This window comes from Hordeum vulgare, chromosome 1H (genome assembly GCF_904849725.1).
Source record: "Hordeum vulgare subsp. vulgare chromosome 1H, MorexV3_pseudomolecules_assembly, whole genome shotgun sequence".
Taxonomy (NCBI): domain Eukaryota; kingdom Viridiplantae; phylum Streptophyta; class Magnoliopsida; order Poales; family Poaceae; genus Hordeum; species Hordeum vulgare.
Genome location: NC_058518.1, coordinates 85,721,929 through 85,729,343, shown reverse-complemented (window position 1 = coordinate 85,729,343; position 7,415 = coordinate 85,721,929).

Here is a 7,415-nt window from a genome sequence, read left to right as displayed (position 1 = left end):
GACACTTTCAGAGGTACTCGTAGTGCACCTTTATAGTCACCCAGTTACGTTGTGACGTTTGATACACCCAAAGCACTCCTACTGTATCCGGGAGTTGCACAATCTCACGGTCGAAGGAAAAGACACTTTGACATTAGAAAAGCTTTAGCATACGAACAATAGGATCTAGTTTTATGCTTAGGATTGGGTCTTGTCCATCACATCATTCTCCCAATGATGTGATCCCGTTATCAATGACATCTAATGCCCATGACCAGGAAACCATGATCATCTATTGACTAACGAGCTAGCCAACTAGAGGCTTGCTAGGGACACATTGTGATCTATTTATTCACACATGTATTACTGTTTCCTGTTAATACAATTATAGCACGAACAATAGACGATTATCATGAACGAGGAAATATGATAATAACCATTTTATTATTGCCTCTAGGGCATATTTCCAACAAAAACAAAGCCCTTGACTAAGATATTCTTTATTATATAGCTCGCAAGCTCGAATACATCGGGGGAGACACAAGGCAAAATACTCAAACTAAACACTAAAGACTTATCCCACTAAGAGAAGAAATAAAAATTGAAAAGGAAAGAACTAAAACAAAGGTAAAAGCAAAAGATATAAAGGTGATACGATGCTAGGGCAACTCCCCCAAGCTTGGCACAAGCCAAGGGAGTTGCCCATACCAATGCTTAGTTGTCTTCCTTTGGTGGTGATGGTGGAGGAGTTGCAACATGAGTTTGATCCTCCGTCTTCCAAGGCATAGGTGCTCCATCATGGCAGGATGAACGAGTCGCCGGAATCCTCAAATCTGCAGCCAACCGTATTGATTTAAATCTATACTCATACTCACAGTTTTGGTTCTGCAGGTCATAGATCTGGCCCTGGAGTTGATCAACCCTGTCATAGAGCCTGGAGAGGTGCTTACCAATGTCATTTGCATCCATCTTGTGCTTGTTGGTGAACTCCGTGATCATCATGTGGTTGGCGTTGAGTTTGCGCTCCACCATCCCTTGGCACTTGAAGACTTGTTGCTCCATTGCTTTGAGCCTCGTCTCCACGCTTCCGGTCTTCTTAGGCCCCTCAACATCACGGATGTGCAACATCCCCTCACGCATCTCAATAGATTGAGGGCGTTGCAGCACTTCCGCGAGGTAGGGATTGATGACCTTCTCGAAGATCTTGTCCTTAGGAGATTTTGGGGAAGTGATGACGATCTAGATCTGCAACAGAAACAGGCTCGAAACAAAAAACAGAGGAAAACTGCGCGATACGGAGATCAAAACCCTCGGGCGTATATATTATGATTTTTTATAGACCAGGAGGAGTGCTCCGCAAGAAAACGGAGTCCGGGAGGCACACGAGGTGCCCACAAGCCATGTAGCCGCGGCTACCAAGCTTGTGGCCGCCTCGTGCGCTCTTCGGACTGCTTTTTATTTTTCTATTTTGCCATAAATTCCAAAACAGAGAATATTTCCTATTGGAAAAGTTTTGGAGTCTAGTTACTTACCGAAACACATACCTCTTCGTTTTCAGAGTCTGAAACAGGCTGATAAACATCCCTTATGTACTCCTCTGGAGTTATGATATTGATGATATTGGTCTCAACATTTATGGGAGTACCAGAGATATAATGCTTGATTCTTTGCCCATTTACCACTCTCGGAAAATTACCTTCCGTGTTGTTGATTTTGATGGCACCGGAACGATATACTTCCTCGACAGCGTAGGGACCTTCCCATTTAGAGAGAAGCTTACCTGCGAAGAATCTTAAGCGAGAATTGTATAGCAGGACATAATCACCTACATTGAACTCACGTTTTTGTATTCTTTTATCGTGCCATCTCTTAACCTTTTCCTCGAACAACTTGGCATTCTCATATGCATGGGCCCTTCATTCATCTAATGAGCTGATATCAAACAACCGCTTCTCACCGGCAAGTTTGAAATCGAAGTTGAGCTCTTTGATTGCCCAATAAGCTTTGTGTTCTAGCTCAAGAGGTAAATGACAGGCCTTACCGTAAACCATTTTATACGGAGGCATGCCCATGGGATTCTTATAAGCAGTCCTATAAGCCCATAGTGCATCGTCAAGTTTGCTAGACCAATTCTTTCGAGATCTATTGACAGTCTTTTGTAGGATCAATTTGATCTCCCTATTACTCAACTCCACTTGACCACTAGACTGAGGATGATAAGGAGATGCAACTCTATGGTTGACATCATACTTAGTGAGCATCTTGCGGAAAACACCATGAATGAAGTGTGAACCGCCATCAGTCATCAGATATCCAGGGACTCCAAATCTTGGGAAAATGACTTCTTTAAGCATCTTAATAGAGGTGTGGTGATCCGCATTTCTAGTTGGGATAGCTTCTACCCACTTAGTGATGTAATCAACACCAACTAAGATGTGAGTATACCCATTGGAACTCGGGAAGGGTCCCATATAATCAAAGCCCGAGACATCAAATGGTTCAATGACAAGTGAATAGTTCATAGGCATTTCCTGACGTTTACTGATGTTCCCTATTCTTTGGCATTCGTCACAGGACAAGACAAACTTACGGGCATCCTTGAAGAGAGTGGGCCAATAGAAACCTGATTGCAATACCTTATGAGCAGTTCTATCTCCAACATGGTGTCCTCCGTAGGCTTTGGAATGACACTTCTGCAGGATCTGCCCCTGTTCATGTTCAGGCACACAACGTCTAATAACACCATCTACTCCTTCCTTATAAAGGTGAGGATCATCCCAAAAGTAGTGTCTCAAATCAAAGAAGAATTTCTTCTTTTGCTGGTAGGTGAAACTGGGTGGTATGTATTTGGCTACGATATAGTTTGCGTAATCAACATACCACGGTGCACTATGTGAAGTGCAGATGACATTCAGTTGCTCATCGGGAAAGCTGTCATCAATAGGTCATGGGTCATCAAGGACATTCTCTAGCCTGGACAAGTTATCTGCTACAGGGTTATCAGCACCCTTTCGGTCAACAACGTGCAAATCAAATTCCTGTAGCAGGAGAACCCATCTGATTAGCCTAAGCTTAGCATCCTTCTTCTCCATAAGGTACTTAATAGCAACATGATCAGAGTGAATAATGACTTTGGAGTCAACTATATAAGATCTGAAATTTTCACATGCAAACACGACTGCTAAAAATTCCTTCTCCGTAGTGGCATAGTTTCTTTGGGCACTGTCTAGAGTTTTACTAGTGTAGTGAATGACATTCAACTTCTTGTCAACTCTTTGTCCTAGAACAACACCAACAGCATAATCACTAGCATCGCACATGATTTCAAAGGGCAAGTTCCAATCAGGTGGTTGAACAATAGGTGCGGTTATCAAGGCCCTCTTAAGTATTTCGAAAGCTTCCTCACAATCCTCATCAAAAACAAAAGGAACATCCTTCTGCAAGAGGTTGGTAAGAGGCCTAGAAATCTTAGAGAAGTCTTTAATGAACCTTCTATAGAAACCAGCATGACCTAGGAAACTTCGTATACCTCTGATATCTGTGGGGCAAGGCATTTTTTCAATTGCATCAACCTTAGCCTTATCAACTTCAATGCCTTTCTCAGAGATTTTGTGTCCTAAGACGATGCCTTCAATAACCATGAAGTGGCACTTCTCCCAGTTCAAGACAAGGTTGGTATCTTTGCATCTCTGTAAGACTCGATCAATGTTCCTGAGGCAATTGTCGAAGGAAGAACCGTAAACGGAGAAATCATCCATGAAAACCGCAACATATTTTCACAAAAGTCAGAGAATATTGTCATCATATATCTTTGAAAGGTGGCAGGTGCATTGCATAAGCCAAAAGGCATACGTCTATAAGCAAAGGTACCGAAGGGGCAGGTGAAAGTGGTTTTCAACTGATCAGATTGTGCAACAGGTATTTGGGAAAAACCAGAATAACCGTCTAGAAAGCAGAAGTGTGTGTTTAGATAGCCTTTCTAGCATGTGGTCGATAAACGGCAAAGGGTAATGGTCTTTCCTAGTTGCCTTGTTCAGTTTCGAAAGTCGATCACCATCCTATAGCCAGTAATAATCCTCTATGGGATTAGTTCATTCTTATCATTAGGAACGACGGTGATACCTCCCTTCTTAGGTACGCAATGTACTGGACTTACCCAATCACTGTGAGCAACAGGATAAATGATTCCTGCTTCCAGAAGCTTTAATATTTCTTTTCTCACGACCTCTTTCATCCTAGGATTTAATCTCCATTGATGATCAGCAACTGTCTTAGAATTAGGATCGGTTTTAATCTTGTGCTGACATAGAGTGGGACTAATACCCTTAAGATCATCAAGAGTATATCCAATAGCATCACGATGCCTCCTCAAAGTTTTTAATAACTTCTTCTCTTCATGATTTGAGAGATGAGCACTAATAATAACAGGATATATCTCCTTCTCATCAAGATAGGCATACTTAAGAGTATCTGGTAACTGTTTAAGCTCGAACACGGGATCACCCTTTGGTGGGGGAGGATCCCCAAGCAGTTCAACATGCAGATTATTCTTAAGAATAGGATATTGTTCTAAAACAATTTTATCTATCTCATCTCTTTCATCCATATCGATATCATTTTCATGCTCAAGCAGATATTGCTCTAAAGGATCCGTAGGAGGTACGGCAATAGAGGCAAGAGCAATGATTTCATCCCTACCAGACGACTCTTTTTCATGGGGTTGTCTTCCAAACTTGGAGAAGTTAAATTCATGAGACACACCCTCGAAACTAACAGTGACAGTCTGTTTAACGCAATCAATATGAGCATTGGCAGTGTTGAGAAAGGGTCTACCAAATATGATGGGACAAAAGCTATCTTGTGCAGTAGCAAGGACGAGGAAATCAGTAGGATACTTCGTCTTACCACACAGGACTTCTACGTCTCTCACAATTCCCACAAGGCAGATAATGTCTCTATTAGCTAGCGTAATAGTGACATCAATTGGTTCTAACTCAGCAGGTGCAATCTCATCTTTGCTTTCATCATATAGGGACCGGGGTATTGCACTAACACTAGCACCCATATCACATAAACCATGATAACAGTGATCTCCTATCTTGACAGAAACAACGGGCAGGCCAACTACAGGTCCGTATTTGTCTTTCATGTGAGGTTTAACAATTCTAGCGGAGTCCTCACGGAATTTGATAACACGCCTGTCTATGTCTTCGGCTAAGAGATCTTTGATAATAGCAACACTAGGTTCAACTCTAATTTCCTCAGGGGGTGCAGGTGGTCTAATGTAACCCCTACGTATCACAGTTGAAGCTTTAGAATAATCCTTTTTCCTAGCAGGGTAAGGTGGTTTCTCAGTGTAGGCACAAGGAACAATAGGATCATTATAGGCAATGACTTTCTCTTCAACTAGATTGGGTTTAACTATGTTGACTTCTACAGGAGGATGATACTTAAACCACTTCTCTTTGGGAAGATCAATATGAGCAGTAGAAGATTCACATAGAGAAGCTACTATCTCACAGTCAAGTCCATACTTAGCGCTAAAATCTCTAGAAGTGTTTGTTTCAACAAAAGATTTAACGCAATCAAACTGGAAATTCATACCTGACTCCTTACCTTCTTCAAGCTCCCAATCTTCAGAGTTACGTTTGATTCTTTCCAATAAATTCCACTTGTGGTCAATATCCTTCTTCATAAAAGAACCGGTACAAGAAGTGTCAAGCATGGTACGATCTTCATGAGAAAGCCGAGCATAAAAGTTTTGAGTGATAATTTCTCTTGAGAGCTCATGATTGGGGCATCAATATAGCATTGATTTAAGCCTCCCCCAAGCTTGAGATATGCTTTCCCTATCACAAGGCCAAAAGTTATAAATATAATTCCGATCACGATGTACTAAATGCATAGGATAAAACTTTTGATGAAATTCCAATTTCAACCGATTGTAGTCCCATGATCCAGTATCATCACATAGCCTATACCATGTCAACGCCTTATCCTTCAAAGATAAAGGAAAGACTTTCTTCTTTACCTCATCCTCGGGCAAACCTGCAAGCTTAAATAAACCACAAACTTCATCTACATAGATTAGATGCAAGTCTGGATGTGATGATCCATCTCCTGTAAAAGGATTAGCCAGCAGTTTCTCAAGCATACCCGAAGGAATTTCATAAAAGATATTTTCAGTAGGTACCTTAGGTTGAGGAGAAACTCCTCGTGCTTCCGTTCGTGGTGAAGATACCCCGAACAAATTCCTCAAAGGAACAATTTCCATAGTGACAAGTGACAATAAACTTCAGCACAGTATATAAATGTTTCCTTACCAAATTCCACTTACCAAAGGCGCTTCACTCCCGGCAACGGCGCGAGAAAAGAGTCTTGATGACCCACAAGTATATGGGATCAATCGTAGTCCTTTTGATAAGTAAGAGTGTCGAACCCAACGAGGAGCAGAAGGCTCTGATAAACGGTTTTCAGCAAGGTAACAACTGCAAACACTGAAAGTAGCGGTAACAAGTGATGGTGTAGTGAGGTGAAACGTAGCAGGTCAAAAGTAACAAGTAACAAGTAATAGCAATGGTGCAGCAAAGTGTCCCAATACCTTTTGTAGCAAGGGACAAGCCTGAACAAAGTCTTATAGGAAGTAAAGCGCTCCCGAGGACACATGGGAAATGTGTCAAGCTAATTGTTATCATGTTCACGTGGTTCGCGTTCGTTACTTTGATAGTTTGATATGTGGGTGGACCGACGCTTGGGTACTGCCCTTAGTTGGACAAGCATCCCACTTATGATTAACCCCTCTCGCAAGCATACGCAACTACAAAAGAAGAATTAAGACAACGTCTAACCATAGCATTAAACTAGTGGATCCAAATCAGCCCCTTACGAAGCAATGCATAGACTGGGGTTTAAGCTTCTGTCACTCTAGCAACCCATCATCTACTTACTACTCCCAAATGCCTTCCTCTAGGCCCAAATGTGGTGAAGTGTTATGTAGTCGACGTTCACATAACACCACTAGAGGAAAAGACAACATATAACATATCAAAATAGCGAACGAATACCAAATTCACATGACTATTAATAGCAAGACTTATCCCATGTCCTCAGGAACAAAAGTAACTACTCACAAAGCATGGATATATTCATGACCAGAGAAGTAATGAATATCATAATGGACCTGAACATATAATCTTCCACCAAGTAAACCAACTAACATCAACTACAAAGAGTAATCAACACTACTAGCAACCTTACATGTACCAATCGGCGTCACGAGACGGCGATTGGTTACAAGAGATAGACTAGGGTTTGGATAGGAGATGGTGCTGATGAAGATGTTGATGGAGATGACTCCCCTCCAACGAGAGGAGTGTTGGTGATGACGATGGCGACGATTTCCCCCTCCGGGAGGGAAGTTTCCCGAGTAGGATCGT